The sequence below is a fragment of the Symsagittifera roscoffensis genome, chromosome 5 (genome assembly GCF_963678635.1).
Source record: "Symsagittifera roscoffensis chromosome 5, txSymRosc1.1, whole genome shotgun sequence".
In the NCBI taxonomy this organism is placed as follows: domain Eukaryota; kingdom Metazoa; phylum Xenacoelomorpha; order Acoela; family Convolutidae; genus Symsagittifera; species Symsagittifera roscoffensis.
Genome location: NC_087066.1, coordinates 32891560 through 32911833, shown reverse-complemented (window position 1 = coordinate 32911833; position 20274 = coordinate 32891560).

Below are 20274 nucleotides of genomic sequence, written 5' to 3'. Positions count from 1 at the left end.
TACGAGACAGTACATTATTTATCAGTCCCCTACAAATTTGCACTTAGAAAACTGTTAACAAAAACTCTTTTCATAAAATCAAAAAAGAACTAAGAGATAGTACAGGCAAAAAATTTTATTTTGTGTCCGTAAGTTTTACATGAGTTGTTCTCCTGTTCCGCAAGATTTCGTGTAATCATTTTTGACTTATACTTCAGACAAAATGGTTGCTCAAAGTTCAGCTGATTTCCCCATTTTTCGAAGACATACAGGACAACGTGGAAGAGGTTTTGGTGCTAATGCAAAAACTCATGGGAGAAGTGCGATCCCCTTTTTTAAAATAAAAACAAAGACCCAGCTGCACAAAAAGAATTAGAGCAGATTTGTTTGAAATCGTTGCTCCAGAGCTTGGGGAAGCTGTTAGTGGACACAAAAACTCAAAAAATTTGCAAAAATTGTCGGAACAAAAACAGTTCGCAAAATTTAGGAGATGAAAAAATCCAAGCGTAGAACTAGAAGAGCCAGATCCGTTTCCCGAAAAAGTAGATTGAAAACCAGTCCCTTGCGCAGAGACAATTTTGATTTTTGACATTATAAAATAAGTCTATACCAAAGAAGTCAATTTCGGTACGGAGCTATTATAAATTTTTCATTGGTGATTTTTGACAAAGTCTCCGTTTTGGAAACAATTATGTCATCTTACGCACGAAAAGTATTCCCCAGTACTTCTCTAGATAAAAGCAAAATTTAGATTGAAAATGAAACGGATCGTAATCTCTAGTTGGATATGCGTGATTGTCGTCTTAGTTTAAAGCTTCAATTATTCAAAGGAAAGTTATTTGATGCTTTCAAGAGGCAAAAAAAGCAGAACATAAAGCAAAAACCGAGGATGAATGAGATGAGGAACCATAATATTATTTAATTTATGTAAACAATCTACTAAAATCACTATTCTCCAATTATGAAGTTTATTTTAACAATTCAATATTCACAACACCAATGGATTAAATCCTCATGAGGCACAAATATCGAACGAACTCAGCTCGATGACAGTGAGTAATAAAGTATACTTCCATGGGTACAGTTTTGAAGAACTTCCTGATGCATTTGATATGCATCCGTTCACTGATAAAGATAATCCTTAGGAACTGTGATAATTTTTTCATTCTATGGGAGGCTTGCCATTGATTTGTTTACTTGCGATAAACTGTTCCAATCAAATACCAAAGTTCGAATTAAACTAAATTGAGCTAGACCTATTTTTTACATGCAGTCTGAAAAATGTTGGTTGTTCGCGGTTCACTAGAAAAACTTTAGTTGCTGAACCTAATCATCAACAATTGCAATAGAATATGGAAAGAGAACCTGCTCGATTCAATAACATGGAAACTATAGCAAGGACCTTTATCCTTCCATCTCGTCAAAACCAGTTCATACAAGGATATATATTCGAATGCGCTCCAATATGAAGGATAGCTGTTGCAGTGAATACACACTCAGATATTGCAAAATTTTATATAAACCCTTTTAACTATCAATATTTTCATTTGAAAGAGCTTAGAATTATTCAGGGTGGAAGAGCAGTTGTTTCATTAGATAAACCTTCTCCTTGCCGCCCTTATGTTACAACAATGAAAGCAATGCAGTTTAACGAATATTTCACAGCTCTTTCTATGGAAGCTCTTCAAAACCACTGTTTGCTTGTTTTTCACTCGACTTCACTGCGGATGCAGCTGAACAGTTGCATTATCCAGAACTTAGTGGAGACAGCTTGAGACTAGAAACGTTTTTCCAGTTTTCACTGGAGCAAGAAACCAAAAAAATAGTCTTGGGAGAATGACTATCAAATTTTCATATTGACAAATTCGAAACACTCACTAAAAATAATTAATTTGTTTTTGAGTTTTCAAGTTCCTATAAAACTATTGTAATTTTTTTGGGACTTTTCATTGTCTCTGTACCATCTATTTTCTCTTTCTTCAGATTCAAATTGCCAAAAAAGTAGACAATGAATGCAGTTTAAATAAAAACTTGAGCAATTTCTTTATCTAGACTGTGGAACAGTGTTCAATAACCTTTGTCGACTTCATTAGACTTTGTTGATTCAATACCTAAATGCGTGTGAGTCGTTATTCTTACTTTTTTATCTTAAAACACATTATCAAGCTATAAATTTCTTTGTTTTTAGATTTAAATCAGCAATCAATTGCAAACATGGATAGTTCTTCAGTACTGCAAATTATTGAAAGAATTTTTGAGCTCAGTTTTATGTACATGGGATTGTACCCATCAGATAAAGTACCTCAACTAACAAAATACTCTTTTGTGGTCATCAACTCAGCTCCAAACAATGATAGAGGAAAACACTGAATCATGACTGCTCGAATGGACAAAACTTACTACTTTTTAGAATCTTTGGACAAAAAAGAACAACTTATTCCTTAGTAACAAAAAGGTTTGGCAAATAGTTCCCAGAAAACTACAAAAAACTGATAATTTTTGCGCAATTTATTCAGCAATTCTTCTTTTTAAAATCTACCAGAGAAATTTGAATAAAATTCATGACGCGCTTGTTTTCAATTTTCAAAGTCATATTAGTTAAATGAGAATTCTTTATTTGTAAGTGTAAATCAAGGCAGTAAATTTACTATGAGATGCAGTGATTTATAAACTTTCAATGTAATTTAAATTTTTTCTCATAAACACCCGATTTTTCGAAATTTCAGTAGGTTTAAGAATAGCTTCAGGTAAATAGAGCTATGGTTAAGAAAAAACGATTGTCTAATAGAATAGTTAATAGGTCGAACTATACCAAATCTCACCGTGTTTTAAATGTTTTAAAAGCTCTAACCATTGATTTACCTGGAACCAAAAAAACTATTTACAAGACCTTCATTCCACTACCTACACAAAAATAATTATTGGTATTTACCCATTAGTTAATGCTGGCCGAAATTCTTGCAAAAAAATTGACATTTCCTACAAAATCTAAAAACATACCGTTTTTCTTACCATTCTCTTACCATCACACAAACCCTGAAACCTTACCAATTCTATTCCCCATCATAATACGTTGTAGGCTATATGCCCAAAACTAATACATAGCGAGGCTGACCGAAATACTTAAGGTACCTTAATACATAGCGTCATCCACATCAGCCACCCCTCCCCCACCCCCCACTCCCCACTTATTTTACCATTCAGATGACTATTATATAAATTAGAGTGTATAAATTGACAAAAATCATCTACTATTGGTGGAAGCGCTTCACATGAGGCCAGGGATCAACACGCGAGATGAGTTGAGGAGTAGGGACCTAAAAAATAGGTTTGTCCAAAATTAGTTTTGGTTTAGAAAGTTGTTGAAAAAGTAAAATGCTTATCGAAATATTTCAAATCGAGGAGTAAGAGGGAAATAAGGAGTAGGACAAAAAATCTCAGAAGTGTCAGAAACAGTAGGAATTTTAGTATACCAAAGTCTAATGTAATATGGCTCAAAATTGATGGGTGGAAATTTTTGGTTTTTGCTTAGAACAACTTAAGTGTCTTTTATTATGTTTTAACGTTTGTTAATCATTTTATAAGAGTTTTATTTACCTAAAAATGAAAATTTTGATGAGCGTTTTTCAAAAATTGTGAAGAAGTGGTTATTTTCGAGCATGTATTTTCAACATTTTTTTATTTTTTTTAACCTTTCTGATGACTATTATATCAATTAAAGTGTATAAACTGACAAAATTTGATAATTTCTTCTTTCACTGCTCTTGAATTTGTTCCGCACTTAGATCATTCTGTTCATTGATTGGCCACCCTTGATGATAGACATAGTTACCAAAACGTGCGAAATCATATTCAATATTTTTGGTCGGAACGCAACACGTGATCCCAAAGGTTTGCTCGATGAAAAAAAAATAGTTTTACTAGGATATCCTATCGTTGAACTTTGCCGTAAAAAGTGCTGGATGAAAAATTTAACCTGTTCCAAAAAAATTCAAAAATGTTTCGCTTACCAGCTCTGGTTTTTTGCAGGACGTTTTTTTGGATTGCTGAGACAAAACACTAAGAAACTAATTATGCAATGTCACTATTGTGTGAAAATGGATGACAGCCAGTTTTACTGGCAGTTCTACTGGCAACTAAAAGTTGCTTGGCTGTTTCTCTGGCTCTCTTACCAGAGTTGATGAATTGAAGCATATTGTTGGAACTAACTATGATGCGCGTAAACCATTTTTTTTGGAATTGGAAAAATTGAAAAGGTCCCGTGAAACAGTAGCGCAAAAAATTGGCAGAGGAAAGACTTGATTTTGAAACTCGAACCAACGGATGTAAAAATATTCAACGCGTTCCAAAATAGACTTTTGCCTACCAATGGTTGAACGTCGCCCCTTGGTTGAAAGCCTTCTAAGGTTAAAACTATCCAACCAAAAACTCGGAGTCGTCGCGATTGGACTTTGATTAAACTTTTAAACTTGCTAACGGCGTGAAAGACGTTACCAAGTGCAGTTGGCATGGCCTTTTTTGCCTCAAAACCGAAAGGATTTTTCTAGACATTCAAATCTGAGTGCTCTTTTAAAGCATAGTTCATTTGGTACGCACAATCCTTCCGTTTCAGAGTCACGACACCACTACAAGACCGATTAAAGGCGACCGAATGGTTCATTTTGTACTATGAACTGTAAGTAAGAAGTTCTTGTGTGATGTGACCGTAGTAGATTCCCTAGCGCCCAGTAGGATTAGTGCGGGGTCGGTTTGTAACACTGCTTCGGCTGCCGCTGATGCGGAATAGCAACAACATTGATAAGCAACAACATTTTTTTGCATCTTCAGATTTTAAAAACTGAAACTATCTCTACAAAATGATCAGATAAGTTTTTGATAAAAAGTAAATTCAAACGCTTTGGCAATTATGTGTATCGTTAGGATTTTTACAAGAAACTAATGTAAATGACAAAAAAACATCAAATTTCAAATTACAAACGCTATTTACAATAATTCACATAATTTTTTATTCTTAACCATCATATTTAAAAGTTAGCCAATCACAGTTGACTTCTCCAATTACTATTTAGATTAAAACACTTTTAATCTCTAAAATTATTTGAACAAATTTTTTTCAACTTGTGTGGAAGTTTCTTAGTCATAATTTCGATTTGAACATGTACGTTTCAAATAAAAAACCAAAATTAATTTGGAACTAAATTTTCAGTTTTAAAACCCTGCTCATAAACTCATTGCGCGTGTTCAAGCCCGGTTTCTCTTTCCTGATACTTATTGCCTCTAGTGTCAACAGTTTTGTTTGGTTGTTTCATCTATCTATAATTTCCCAATTAAGATCTGCGCTATTTCCCTCAAGACAGCCCTGCTGAAGGTGGAGTCTACCGGTGAGTATGCTTTCTTATGTTCCTCAATTCTAGTGGTCAAACTAGTTTGTCCGACATAGGTGGAAGTGCATCCACTACATGACAGTTTATAAAACACTCTTAACTTGAGGTCATTAGAAAATGCTGACTTCAGTGATGGTAAACTTGATTCTAGTTTCTTGTGGTGAAAACCACTGGGACGCTGATTAAATTTCGTAACCTGCATGCAAATTATTCGCTTTGGTTACCTCTATATTGTACCATCAGCATTGGGGGCTTCACATCCTTTGGTGATTGAATTGACGAACACCTCTCACTATCAAGGGGCTTGCCCTTACCCTCGATGATTTTGCACAGGGCGTCTGCCGCCACCTTTGCGGACCGATTTTCAGGGTACTGAAATTTCAGCCATTGAGCCCTATTAGTTTCCATAGCCTTATAAAATTGCTCCCAGTTAGATATACTCCTAAAAACTCTGTGTACAGTGCCTTGGATAACACTAGGCTTATACTGAGTTGGGGCGCAGCTTCAGTTCAGTATAGTCACAGTATCTGTTGGTTTTTGATACCAATTGCAGCTTATCCCCCCTCCCCCTATCCTGCAACACATTCATGTTCAAATCCAGAAACAGCTAATTCCCCTATGATTTAGTTTCCTGTAGAGTGAACTGCAGATTTGGATGAAGGGAACTGGCGGCATCGAAAACACAACTCGGCTCACCTCTGACTGTTCTAACAATGTCATCCACATACCTGACGAACAGTTTTAACTGTGGAGTATCCTTCTCCTTGGTCTTAGCGCGCAGCAGCTTTCACAGTACCAGAATATTTCGGTTATTCATGCGTACACACAAGCGGATTTTTTTCTGCGTTTTAGACGATACCAGTTTCGGTAACTCCTGTATTCAACCCCTTTTGATATATATGTTACTTTCCTGCAACAACAGGGGCACAAACCGTTTTTGTCATTCATTGTCTGTATCTTTTTTCCCACCGGTATTTCTTGTCTAGGAGCAAACTTGTACTCTTTCAGCCATAGGTTTGCCAAAATGTCAGTGAGGAAAGTGCCCATTGCTAGAACATCAAATTGCACATACCATGAGTCATTACACTCGAAATATACTTTGCTGACCGCCATTTTCAAAATCTTTTTCATGGTTGCTCTTTGAATTTCAGGAGGAGACTCGTGGCTGCACAGCTTCTGTAAGGCAATTTCAATTGCTTTCTTCAAGAGAACATTAGTGAACAAACTTTTCACATCAAGAGGTATTATGGTTTCATCCGGATCTAGAGCAATGTTTTCAATTGTTTCTGTGGCATCTTTAGTATTGATTTCTATATTCGCTCCATCGATATTGTCAAAAAACTTTGCAAGCGCTTTGTTAGGACTTTCATGCGAGCTGCTCGGAAGTGATAGTATTAGTCGTACGGTTGTCTCAGCCTTGTGTACCATAGCTAAAACGTACAAACGAGAGGGTTGCCCTCCTGTTGATCTCATCTTGGATTTTAATTGATCACTTATCTCGTCTCTTTCGTTCATGGCAAATGCTTTTTTTGTTGGGTTCCTTCTCAATTTTTAGTATAACCTCATCAGTGGTTGCCTCTTTTTTCAAAAACTGAAAAAGTTTTCTCTAACCATATCCTTTTTTTGTTATCTTTTCCATACCTAGGAAGTTCTTTGACTTTGAATGGAATATGTGACGAAGGGACTCATGTCTGTAAACTCGGTAACTATGGTAATCTGATTTTAAGGAACAAGAAGACCGGACTCAGTCGGTCTCAAAGTGTTGCAAAAAATGATGCATTTGCGGAAAAGATGTAATCAAATAGAGATGGCATGGCCCATTGTTATGTCACCGACGACAGTACCTTCTTGGAGTCTGAAGTTGTACGCATTCTGGATGAAGGTATCATTGTATCTTCTGTCTCTCCATGGCAAAACCAAGCTTTCACGTACAGGGGAGGAAGCAAACTACGAAAGGTAATTGATTTTTCAGAGACAATCAACAGAAGTAACTGAAATACTGAGCCAAATCGGAGTAACACCAAAAGCCCTAGAACTTAAACGCCTTAGAGTTTAACGCAGAACGGAAAAATTCTAGAACGCCACTGGTAATGGTTTCCAGTCAGACATTACCTTGCGAAATTTTATGAACGATGTGTACATCCTGCCTGCTTTATCAAATTAAGATGCTATCAAAGAAAAGTAAATCATGAAAAGAAGAAGGAAGCTTCTGGATGAAGACGTCCCGCACAAAAAGCTCAAGAAAAGGAACTTGGAGTTGTTTAACGATGGGTTGAAAGTCGAATTTGCCGATAGGAGCCAGTCAACGTGACTAGGTTTCTTGAACGTCTTGCAGCTGAACACCAGAAGCCTCGTCAACCTTGAAAGAAAAACGACATTCGCAAATGCAGTAATTGCCTCTGATTATAACGTTATCTGCCTATGTGAAAATTGGCTAAGGGAAAACATCAATGAATCAGAACTACTGCTAAACGAGTGGTATATCTACCGAAATGGAAGGAGAAGTGTGGACGAAAAAAACTCACACGGAGGAAGCCTTATAGTTTCTTTTTTTTTCAAGATTCATGCGGCTCGTGTAAAGTTAATCTCAACAACTCAGTAGTTTTTATCTGCGCATTCTATAGTCAACCAGAAGCTAGTAAGTATCGTTACACTATCGAAGACTTCCAAAAACTCCTGAAAACATTCCCAAATAAAAATATGCCCTGATCTGTGGGGATCTAAACTTTTCTGAGGCAAATTGGAAACCATCAGAAAGCCTAAATGAAAATGAAAACTTGATAATTGAGTTGTTTGAAGATGATCTCTTCAGACAAGCCATTGATTACCCGACTTCCTTTCAGAGCACTCTGAATGCAGCTTTATATCGTAACTGCTTTCTAAATGAGGAAAAGGACAAAATTTATGATTGCACAGATCACGAAGCTTGTCATCTGTCGTTAGAATGCCCGTTGACCGAATGCAAGTCAAGGTTGTAAATTTTCAGAAGCTTCCGAAATGCAGACTACGAGGTATTAAATGATTACCTATTGAAAAATCCGTTCTAGCCTATCTGTTATACTTAAAGCAACAACCTGTACGATGATCTACACCAGTATCTTGACAAAGCAATTGAGATATATGTTCCAAGAAAAACAAGGCGCAGACAGCGTCTTCCTCCTTGGATCTCTAACTTCACAACAAATTCAATGAAGAAACTGAACGCATAGAGAACTCTATCAAAAGTGAAGCCGACTAACTATAGATGACAACAAGTAGCAAAACTGGAAAAATTAGTTACAGGATGGTGGGAACAAGACAGGGAAATTCACCAGAACAAACCGCTTTACTCCAGATCTAATTTTTAAAAACACCTAAAATCTAAAGAAATCTCCCGGTCTAACAAATTTTCTGATTAGGGGTGAATCTCAGTGTAGCATTCTCAACAAACAAGTCGATATCTGAACAAGTTCTTCCATTCAGTGTTTGCTGCAAGAAAACCATTCAGTATAAAATATGTGGAAACTTAAAATCCAACATTAACAAACTTCAAATCTCTAAAACGAAATTTCACCTCATTTTATACTCCAAACGGTTTACCACCTGCCCTCTTCCAAAAGACGCCCAGTAATATGTGCGAAACCCTTCACAAATTGATTAAGAGCATAAAGAAAGTCCGTAAGATACCCGACAAATGGAAAGTTGCCGCTGTAACCCCAATCCACAAAAAAGGAGACAGACGAAGAGAAGAAAACTACCGACCAGTCTCACTCGCAGTCAGCGATAGCTAAATTCTTGAGAAATCGATATACATTACACTGTATGAACACTTCTGTCGTTACTTAACACCGCACCAACTTGGATCTGTCAGAACAGACAGAAAAAAATTCGTCAGAGTGGACAACACGAGGTCAAGAGTTCTAGATGTTACCAGTGGGGTACCTCAAGGGTCACTCTTGGCACCCATTTTGTTTTGTATCATTAACAAGCTGCCTGATGTTCTGAAGTTCTCTGATCCTTTCATCTTTGCAGACGATCTCAAAAAGTTAGCTGTTCGGAAGAACTTCTAGCAAGTACAGGGTCAAACAGAATAAGATGGAGTTAGCAATGGACAAGTGTGCCAAAATCCCGTTCAGAGGACAGGACCGAAGCTACAAGCTGATGGATGCCAATTTGGAGGAATCTAAAACCGTTAAAGACCTCGGCATCTATGTAGCAGAAGATATAACATGGAAAGCGCACATTGATAAACGACTGAAAAAAGCGAACAAAAGACTCTACATGATCAGAAGGAATGTAGATGTGAACGTAAAAACCTTCATAAAGCTTGGTCTGTACAAATCACTCATTCTGCCAAACTTGTTATATGGATTGTCGTAAAGATCCGCCTCACGAGCAGAACTTCAGTCTCTTGAACGCTTTCAAAAAACAGGTTGTCAGATGGATAACAGGTATAAAGGGATCGTGCTGTGGAAATCATTTCCGACTTCTGAATATTCTGCCACTTCGAATGTTCAACCAAATGAGTGGTATTTTGTTCCTCGCAAAGGTTATGACCGAAGTTTATTAGTTTACCTGAGCGTCAAGACCCGCAAAAAAGAATCACGGAATTGTTTAAACATTACAAGACGAGGACTGAAAAGGCCAGAGGTGAATTTGTCTTCAGAACTTGCAGGCTTGTTAATCGAATCGAGAAATACATCGAAATCAGTAAACCCTTCGGATTAAAAAGTAGATTGACCAAATTCATGTGGAAATTTGTTACCGGTCTTCCAAGACATTAAGCCGAGTTTTTCCAAAGGAACAAGCTAGAGAGTTCTCATCCGTATCTAAATGACATGATTTTAGTTGGTCGGACGAAGAAGGAGAACGACAAAAATCTGGAACGAGTCCTCGAGGCTGCCTACACGAAGGATTAACACTCAATTGCTTTAAGTGTATTTTCCGATCTACAGGTGTTCCATGCTAGGACACTTGATTGAGGCGACTAGCACACAGCCTGACCCACATCGTCTCAAGGCACTATTGGACTTCCCAGTGCCTGAAACATTCAAACAGCTATAACGGTTGATAGGCTTCATTGGTGGTGTCCAAATTCCGTTCATTCTACATTGGTCTTGTGTGGAGAGCCAAAGAATGAAAAGGAGAGAGATTGTTGCGAGAGGTAAAGAAAGAGAGAGAGAGAAGGGAAAAAGAAAAGGAGGAAAGACGAAGAAGAAACAGGAGATAAAAACGGAAGAACAAAGAGAAGAAAAAAGATATTTTTGAGCAATGAGCAGCCAAAACTAACCTAGCTACTCATGTAGTTGTCACTGACTGGACTTCGAAATCTCTCTCTGTTATTCCGTAGCGGAAGTACCGTATTGCAACGATAACACAAAATTAGTAAATTATTGCAACAATAACGCGTGGACAAAAACGAAAAAATATATAGACTTTTGGATATCGCTGAAAAAATTTTTTTCTTTCAATTTCCACAAAAAAAATTAATGAGAGTTTGATTTTTCAACTCGAACGTTTCCGCATATTTTGTGCCCTGTCAAGATTATAAATTAAAATTTAAGGAAATTGATAAACGATCAAAAAAAAGTCTAACATAACTTATATAACATTTTATAAAAATCACTTATGATACTGGAACAACTGTCATAACGTAATCAATTACAGAATTGTTAAACAGCAGATTTCTCAAGTTTCAGATAGACTTCCACTGTTTGTTCCGAATTTCGAAGACAACGGAATATTTATGCTCGTTGTATTTTTTTAATATTCAGTCAAGTTTCACAAATCGAAAAACTAGGCAAAAGATCCGACACTGTACACGCATCAATAACCGACTCTGGTTTTGTGAAAGCTGCTGCCACGCTAAAAACAATGAAAAGGATACTCAACGAGCAAAATTGTTCCTCAGGCATGTGAACGACTTTGTTAGAAAAGGTAAAGATGAGCCGATTTGTGTTCTCGATGCCGCCAATTCTCTTCATCCAAATCTGCAGCTCACTCTAGAGGAAACTAATTCAGAAGGAAACTTGCCGTTCCTGGATTTGAACATAAATATTTCGCAGGATAACGGTATCACCTGCAATTAGTATCAAAAACCAACAGATTCTGGGAATAGTTCGAACTATAGAAGCGGCGCCCCAACTCAGTATAAGCGTAGTGTTATCCAAGGCATTGTACATAGTTTTTAGGAGTAAATCTAAGCAATTTGATAAAACTATGGAAACTAATAGGGCGCAATGGCTCACAAATCAGTGCCCTGAAAATGTTCCGCAACTGTGGCGACAAACGCTCTGTGCAAAACTATCAAGGCCCTGTGCAAACCCATTTTCTTACCATCTCTCTGGTCATTGCAATGTTTTTTGACGTTTTCTTTTCACCTGCAGGCCTCGAGCACTTAAGCTCACGCGACACTCAGCAAGGAAAAAATCTACAATTATTGCGTACCCCCTCCTGGTCTGCGTTCAGATCCGAATCTTCTCTTTCAGATTCTCCCATTTTTCTTCACCCATTTCTGCGGCGACCTTGCATAGCCTCTTTGTCCTTAATCTTATTTTCAAAAAAAACGGACAGAAGGTTCCTGTGGGTCAAAATAACGCAGCGACTTGATTTCCAGCTCACTGGACTGATGAAGCTGGAGATATTTAGCTAACACATAGGGGGTCTGTCTCTTGCCCTAACTGATCAAGTTCTTCGTAGCAGCAATTATTAAAAATATCTGTCTTTGTCTTGGATTATTTCCGGTGTCCGCGTTCGTCTGCAATAAATGATGGCTTTAACCCGCTCTCGCTTCGATTGCAGATATTCAAGGAGTTCGGCCAAGAATCAGGGTTTGTAGTCGTTTATTCTGCGAATAGATAGGCTGTTGATCAGAATATCGTGCCAGATATCTTTCACCGGCAAGTGAATGTTGTTCTAGCATTAACCTTGGATTTTTCCTTCGATTTTTTTGTGCTTGGATTCAGCGACAGTCCTGGTACAGCTTGGACTGTTTTATTTGTCTCCCTTTATTCTTCAATCAATATCGAGGTCCTTCAAACTATGGAAGAGCAACCAGTGGCAGCTACCACTCAGACCATTTCGACCAAATAAAACAACCATAAAAATGGTTGAATAACCACTAAAAAATGAATAAAAAATTGGTAGATATTTCAAAATTACATCAAATAAATCACATCGAGTTCTAAAACTCCTAGTAATTAAAAAACAAAACAAACTTGATTCGTTCTTATCTTTAAAAGTAAAATCAGTCTATTTTATAAATATAGCTAAAGATGCATTTTTTTAATTTGACGAATAATTTTAATGAGAATTTAAAATTGTCAATTCAACGTTTTCGCACATTTTGTGCTTCTTCACAAAATTTAAAGAACAAGATCAGCGATCATTAAAAAATGTTGATCATATCTTATATATCATGTTTAAAAAATTCACAAATCAAATACGAACAACTTCTATTACGTAATCAATTACATCATTATTGATTAATAATGATGTAATGGTTCCCAGATTTCTGATTGGTTTTTATTTTAGTTTTCCATTTTACAAAATTCTTTTACGCCAACATGCCAATAAACTTTTTATTCATTTTATATTTTTATTAAGCTACGTTTATACACAGACTGCAATCTAAGACCTTTTCTCAGCTATGTTAACACATAGTGTACAACTATTTTCATTTAGCTAAATTTTTACATCGACTACAGTTTTATTTATATACTCCATCTTGAATAAATATAACAGATTCCTTTCGTTAATTTTTCCTCTTTTCTTTTTTATATTCAGCAGTTCAAAATTATCATAGTAATCGAGGTAACAGACAGGAGTCTTTTCAGCACATATTCCAGTCAAAATCCTCAGAAGTTTCTAGACAAGGAAGAGTAAAAACAAACTGGATAGAAGTAAAGATAGTCAGATGGTTGGGAGTCATGCCAACAAAAATAAAACACCTGCACAGAACTAATCTCACTCGAAAAAAAATAATTGATCTGAGATGAGGCTACGGGGCTATCAGATACTTAAACTAAGTTGCCCTTTTGCTCCCTTCGCTCTAAAAATGAAAAAATCTTCGGAAGTAATCTTATCATTCATAGTGCAGAGTTCACAGCCAGCGTCGTACGCAGCCTGTATTGCCAGGGAGATACTCTGCTTAAGAAGAGTACCTGCCCTGTGTTCCTCGGTACATGCGCTCAAGTTCTTAAAAAGCTTGTTTAGATAAATCTGTGCTAGGGGGGCCGGACGCACCTTGAACTTATTGATTGAAAAAAAAATCCATCAATAATTAAATGCAGGCAGCAGTCGAAAATCGGATATCGGACAAATATAGAGATGTCAGAATTCCGATCTTCAGATGCTGCCGTTCCGGGGTTACAAACCGAGATTGCGCTTATTTCGTTACTAACGTTACATCTCATAGAAGCTGCCTACCAACAGCTCTTGGGACGAGCGTCAAACCGTCTAGTCTCCCTTCATCTGTCCCGGGGATGTCTTTGGGTCTAAAACAGAAGGAATGTGCGTGAAGCATCCAGCTTATCAATAACTTCCGAAATCGTTTCCAGCTAACATACATTTTCATTCAGCAGTTCTTCGCGACAAGATTCGCCTCTAAGAGAATATAAGATTAGAAGTTCATCCTTGGGTTTGATTTTAACGTTTGGACAAGGTTTTTGAAATTGACCTATAATTGTAACGTACTGCGTACTTGTGGTTTGTCCTAGGAAATGTACAAAAACTTTTTCCAGTTTTTTTTTTCAAAAATCATTTTGTCTCAGTTTTTTTTCGATTTCAGTATGTTTTATCTTATAGTCCTTGTGTAGATGGAATCAATTTTCATTCAATTTTCAATTTTCATCATCTAAAAACCAAACATTTGTTTTGGGTTCAAGTTTTTAACAAGCTTCTGTAATATTTTGGCGAATAGCGAAGGAGCCTGGAGGTCACCTCGTTTTGTTCCGTCTGCCGTTTACGTTGAAAAGGTAACTCGGTTTACTGTAGTCGCAATGAGTATAACTGTACGAAGCCGCGCGATTGGAAAAAAAGTTATTCAGAATAGTTTCTCTATTGAGCGAAATAAATGCATTACTAATAATTAGTTTATGTTCAAACTAGCATTTCGAGTTGTCATCACGATCATTCATTTTCTAAAGGTATGTGCAACAATTTTGGCTCCTCGTTTAGTACATCATACCTGAAAAATCAAAAAAAATTGTCGCTGTGCCAGAGCCGAACTTTCCCCGTATTTAGACGCAAAGCTAATCGGTCGCAAACGTTTGTCAATTTTCATGAGGGCAAAAAGTGTCTCTCCTGAAAAGAAAGCGCTAAAAAGTTCGGGTTTTTAAGTTTCTCCTATAACGTTTAGAAGTTTAGTTAGTGATTTCGAAAAATTTAGCCCCGTATGCCGTATCATTTACTAAGAAGGGTTTTAAAAATTTGCAGAATAGTCTTGTCCAGTCCAACTCTCCAAGCATTTCCAAAAACACTGTTTTTACACTTTGAACTCACTTACGAAAAAGCTATCGACCTTTTTTATCTTCGAGGCATTTCTATCAGCTCATGTTGGTTGCTTAGATACAGACTTTCTCGGAGTTACGAGTCAAAAAAGGTGCGATCTTGTCAATTTAAGCAGCCAGTTTGTTCCCCCTCTCTATTTCGATCACCGAAGTTGCTGCTTATTAGTTTTATTCTCTGCTCGAGATCTGTATAGGGCAGGCTTCACCCTTGAGGAAAGGTTATGGCAGTGAAATAACACTGGCTCTTTTTTCTGTTTACTATAGAGCTCAAACACGTCACTTGTTTACGATAACTTCCTTTGGATTGTTCATGAAAAAACATGAAAAGCCGTCATAAAAACCAGCTAAAAAATAACTTTTTCTACATAGTAGAAACTCTCATTCAATTTATCCGACAAAAATTCTACTAAGGGAGCACGCGAGTTCTAATGTACTCTCCTGAGTTCTTGACCATTAGAATTGACTGTTTTAACACAAATATCTTGCCCTAAGAGTTCATTTTAGTTCTCTTAGGACATTGAAATTATTGGCTCTTGTTCGAGTCGCTAAGTCTTTCTTTTACACAAATGATATGATACCACTTAGAACAACAATCAACTCTCATCCAAATTTAATCCCTGAGGGTTTTAAGTATTCTTTGCTTGTACACTCTTTGTTGTTTTTCGGTATTATGTTACATGTATTTATTAAAAAAACTCGCAGATAAGGAATAAGGACCAATCTCACCCGAGCTCAGAATGTTTAACAGCGCACCACCAGAATCCTTAGACCAGGAACTCCTTCTCCTAAGCCAGAGACCTACTTGAGAGAGCTGTCTCTAAAATCAATCAAAGTCGCATGACAAACAGGTACAAGCATGTCATATTTATTCAGTAAATTCAAACTTAATTGTTTTTTTTCATGTTTGCAGGTTTTAACTCACCTTGAAGATAAGACAATTGATCGCAGGTCAAATATTTTCCACTTTTGAGCTCAGAATTTATATCTATGATGTTTATTTTTTCTCACTGTTGTCTGTATTCTTTGTACTTTTTTTTCTAAAAATTGCTGTTTTTCATTTTTATCACAACTATTGAGTCTCACAACGAAAATTTAAAACTCAAAATGTCTGGAACTTTGACGTATGGGAGAAATTTGTACAAACTGTTTTTTAGTATTTTTCTGGACAAGGCATGCAGATTCCAATTGAATTGAAAGTACTGCAATTTATCTCAGAAAAATTTGAGCTTTCTTTCATTGCCCGGTTCTGCTTTTTTCTGTATAATGAGGAAAACTCTCAATTTACAAGACTGAAAAATTTTTGCCTGTCCTCAAAGAAGCAAAGATAACTATCTTCTTAATGTGTTGCAGTTTGCATTTGTTAGTACTGCGAATGCTTGGAAAGTTCATTTTCAATTGGCATTGGGAACTATAGATAAAAGTTCTGAACAAAAAGTTGTTTTAATTTATATCAAATTAGAACAAAATTCCTCCGCATTGTATAAGTTTTTTCGTTAAAGCGCTTGGTGCTATTTTCAGCATGTTTTTTAGCGTTCAGAGTTGCCTTCCGAGAATACTCCAATTGAATGTATAATTCCCGGGTTATCGCCATATGGTTAATCAGTTTTGTTATAAAAAAAAATTAACACATCAGACCTTATAGTTTACGTAGGTCACCCCATTTACCGCATGTCACAAATGGCATCCTGCTACATCTTCACTGCCTTCCTTAAACTATCACAAAAAGAGCACTTTGAGGATATCTCTTGGATAAAATTATTTTTCTGACTAGTCACGGCATTGCATAAAAAAATTGAAACCTGGACCGCGCCACGCACCAGCTAAAATAAATCTAGCGTTTCTCACAAAAATTTTTAAAAATGGGATTGTCCTAAGTGTTATAGTAAAGAAGCTTTGTGGCTAGATAAAATATTGAGGTACTCAAACTTCAGAATGAGAGCACGCAATTGCCACCAGATCGCCTCAAAGGGATTACGTGTCCTAATCAGTGTCCTATCTCAGGAGTTTTTAAACGTCGAATTCCTTGTCAAAATCTCGCGCAAAAGGGGGTGTGCCCACTTGCTCGTCGCACAGCTTCGAGTTGATGATCATAATCCGACTTGTCGGACAAAGTTTCATCGCCGGGTGAATACTCTGATTCAGACTCAGAATCTGGTTTTGTTTCAACGAACTGTACTCTCCTTCCCATAATGATTTTCAGACTGACAAAAACCCCTTGAGTTTTCAAATTTGCTCTATTTCGAGCTTTTTATTAGATGATCTGGTCAGAACCTCTTTTTGTATCGAAGTTACTAGTTGCTGTACGATATATCGGCAAGTCTGTTATACCTGCTTACTTCGTTTGAGCATCGTTCTGATCTCTGCCTTCTCAGTGACTGACACTCTCCTCATGCTTTCAGTTAACGCAAAACCTGCTCCTTGAATTTCTCTTTCAAGCAAACTGCAGAACTCGTGCATGACGTCCGGAGCTACGTTCACTTTTTTGTTAAGCATTGAGTTGCTGTTAACGCCTAACCTGGTTAGTTCTCGTTGGACTAACTTAAATCGCAAAGATAAATCTATGGGAACTGGTTCACCTTTTGCTAACAGGGGGCTTGAAGTATCCCCGGGGCTTGTCAAACCACCCGGAGAATTGTATTTTATAATAAGTCTCTTAATCTAGAAAAATCCGCGTTCATCTCAGCAAGGTTTGCCTGCTTTTCTCTAAGTCGCCCATAGAACTCCGTTTTCTTGCTGACAATCAGATTATAACCATCCAGCTTCACTATCCATCGACCAAAATAGCTCTTATCCATCGCGTACGTTTTCAACCATGCGAGAGTTTGATTGTCAATAAGCAATTCAAAGAGACCACTTCATAGGTAAGCTGGATACTTCTCAACAGAACAATAACTGCGGAAATTTCAGCCATAGATGCAGCTTAATTCATCTCCGCCGTTTATCTGAGAACTTTGCTACCGTGAGCTATGGGTCGCAGAACGTTTCGACCCTTCCATTATTGTTCTTAATAGAGTATGCTTGTTATCGCCACTGCAGATGCATCAGTGTCTAGTACATATATTCATGTTTCAGTAGGCATACCGAGGATAGGAGCCTCGCATCGCTCACGTTTGATTGTTTTGAAGATAAACTCGCGCGCTTCCTAGTTCCAGTGTAATTTCTTGTACTTGTTCGCATTAGTTGTCCGCAGATCCTGTGATAAACTCACGAGAATAGATTGCAGGAAAAGAAAACTCATCAATTGTGTGTTTTTTGGTGCTTTTAACGTCAATACCACTTGACTGCTTCCGGTTTTGGTATGGTTCTATGTCAACCCATCATGCGACCTAGATATTTTAGGGAACCCCACAGGAGCTAGGACTTTGATGGTTTAGACTTCAACCCGGCTTGTTTAATGCAAGTGAAGACCTCATCTGGTCCTACCGCGTTGGAGTTGCAACCACAACGTCGTCAACAATGCACCTTACCACGTGAATTCTGTATTTTTTTCGTTTTAGTCGAGCGCTTGAACCAGTAACCGTTATAACGTGGCTGGCGCATTGCATATGGTCGCGTAGATGGTCTTTCGGGGAATTTCGAGCAGCTAGGCAGCCCGTGGACAGTCTCTGATTTCAGTGAAAACACCTTTTAAATATTATTTAATTCATTAGTCATTCATTAGTTTGCTTCAAGAGACACTCTTTACCAACACGAAATAGAAATTTTTAGAAAGTTTCGAGTTATTTATACTTTGATACTTGGGGTTCAGCTGCAGAACATATCCAGGCTTTATTTCACGTTGCTTCGTGACCGTCGTAACCTGAGTATTCAACAACACACTCACACATAGTCCACTTTAAAATTGTCCGCTTCTTCCTAAAATTGCTGAGCTTTTAATTTCTGGTTGGATAGTAAACACGCCTGTTTTTCTGTCAAAGTTTGTTCATATTTACCATTCTAAAGGTCTCTATCACGGCTTGATTTGGTTGCAGTTAAACTCTACGATCTGATCTAAAAGATCGGGACCCTGGCGTTGTTTATCAAATTTTTATTGACTGGTTTCTTTTCATACTTTCTTTCAGGGCCTTTTATCGTGATTTTGCCTTCGTTCAATTCGATGGTGACGCACCGAATCGCGTCCCAGGTTGAATTTGTCTCATTCGACATGATCCTGGACTACCAGAAAGCTCACGCAAAGCTGTCTTCCTCCCTACTGCAATGAGATGATCGGTGGTCTTCCAGTCACGTAGATAGCCACTTAGTTGACTCGAGTTCATCAAACCGTGCCTGTCGTATTGCATAACCTAAAAAGCGGTGTTGTTCCAGTCACGTATATAGTCCCTAAGATGACTGCAGTTCATTGAAACGTGTCTGTCGCATTGCATAACCTAAAAGGTATCTTTTTCCACTGGAGCAGTCAAATTTCGCATGTAAAGCTTGTCTTCTTTCTGTCCAGCTTCCTCGGGTGCAGCAGTGAAAATGCAGCTCCAAATTCAACGTGGTGAAGCATTTTGCGTCTCCTAGTTGGGAGAGACTCATCAATTCTGTGTATCAAGTCGTGTTCCATCAACATTTTGATCTAATTTCTACACGCTTTTGCTTTATGTGGGGTCATCCTCCTAATTCCTTCCCTATGACAAGCCGCGCCCTCTATTTCTATTTCGTGCTCCAAAAAACTGCAGAATCCTGCAAATTGCAACATCCAAAAACTGTCTGCTTTCCAAACTCACTCGTCTTCTAAGGATTCTAGTTTTTTATCCTATATCCTGCCTCCTAGATATTTTTTAGGCAAAACCAGTTGGTCTGTTAATTCTGACTCAGATGATCTTTCGGGAAAATTCGAGCAGCTAGACGTAAATTCGAGCAGAAGTCTAGTTGTTTGTCAAATATTCCCCCACACTTTTTCGAAGGGTGTAGACTGAGGGGTCAAACTAAAAACAACTCTTTTAATTGATACCTTTTTTTGAAAATCGGGCAAATTTTCTCAGAACTAAAATTTTTGCAAAAAATGAAAACAATTTTGCATAACAAAAAATGAAATTTTAACAAACGGATTGTTCAACATACAACCAACTGGATAATGCGGAGGGGAGTGCTAAAATTGTATTGATATTGAAGCGTCCCAAAATTAGGTCTTTAAGCCGATGAAAAAATTTTGGCCCAGGAATTTTTCAACGAATTAAAAAACAAGGAAATATGAAGTCAAGGTAAATGAAATTACAAATGTAGGCGTAAATAAAACATCAGAGAAAAATGCGCGCAGCAAAAAGAAACGATTCTGTGATGTGATATCTAAGCCAACAACAGATAAGCAGACAAATAATTGGCCGACAATTTCATTTGAAACAGAATATTTACCGTTTGAAAAAAAAAACAAGTCCTGTTCAGACTCGAACTCACGACCTTTGCCGTCCCAGGCGTATTCGTTACCAACAGGCTAAGCG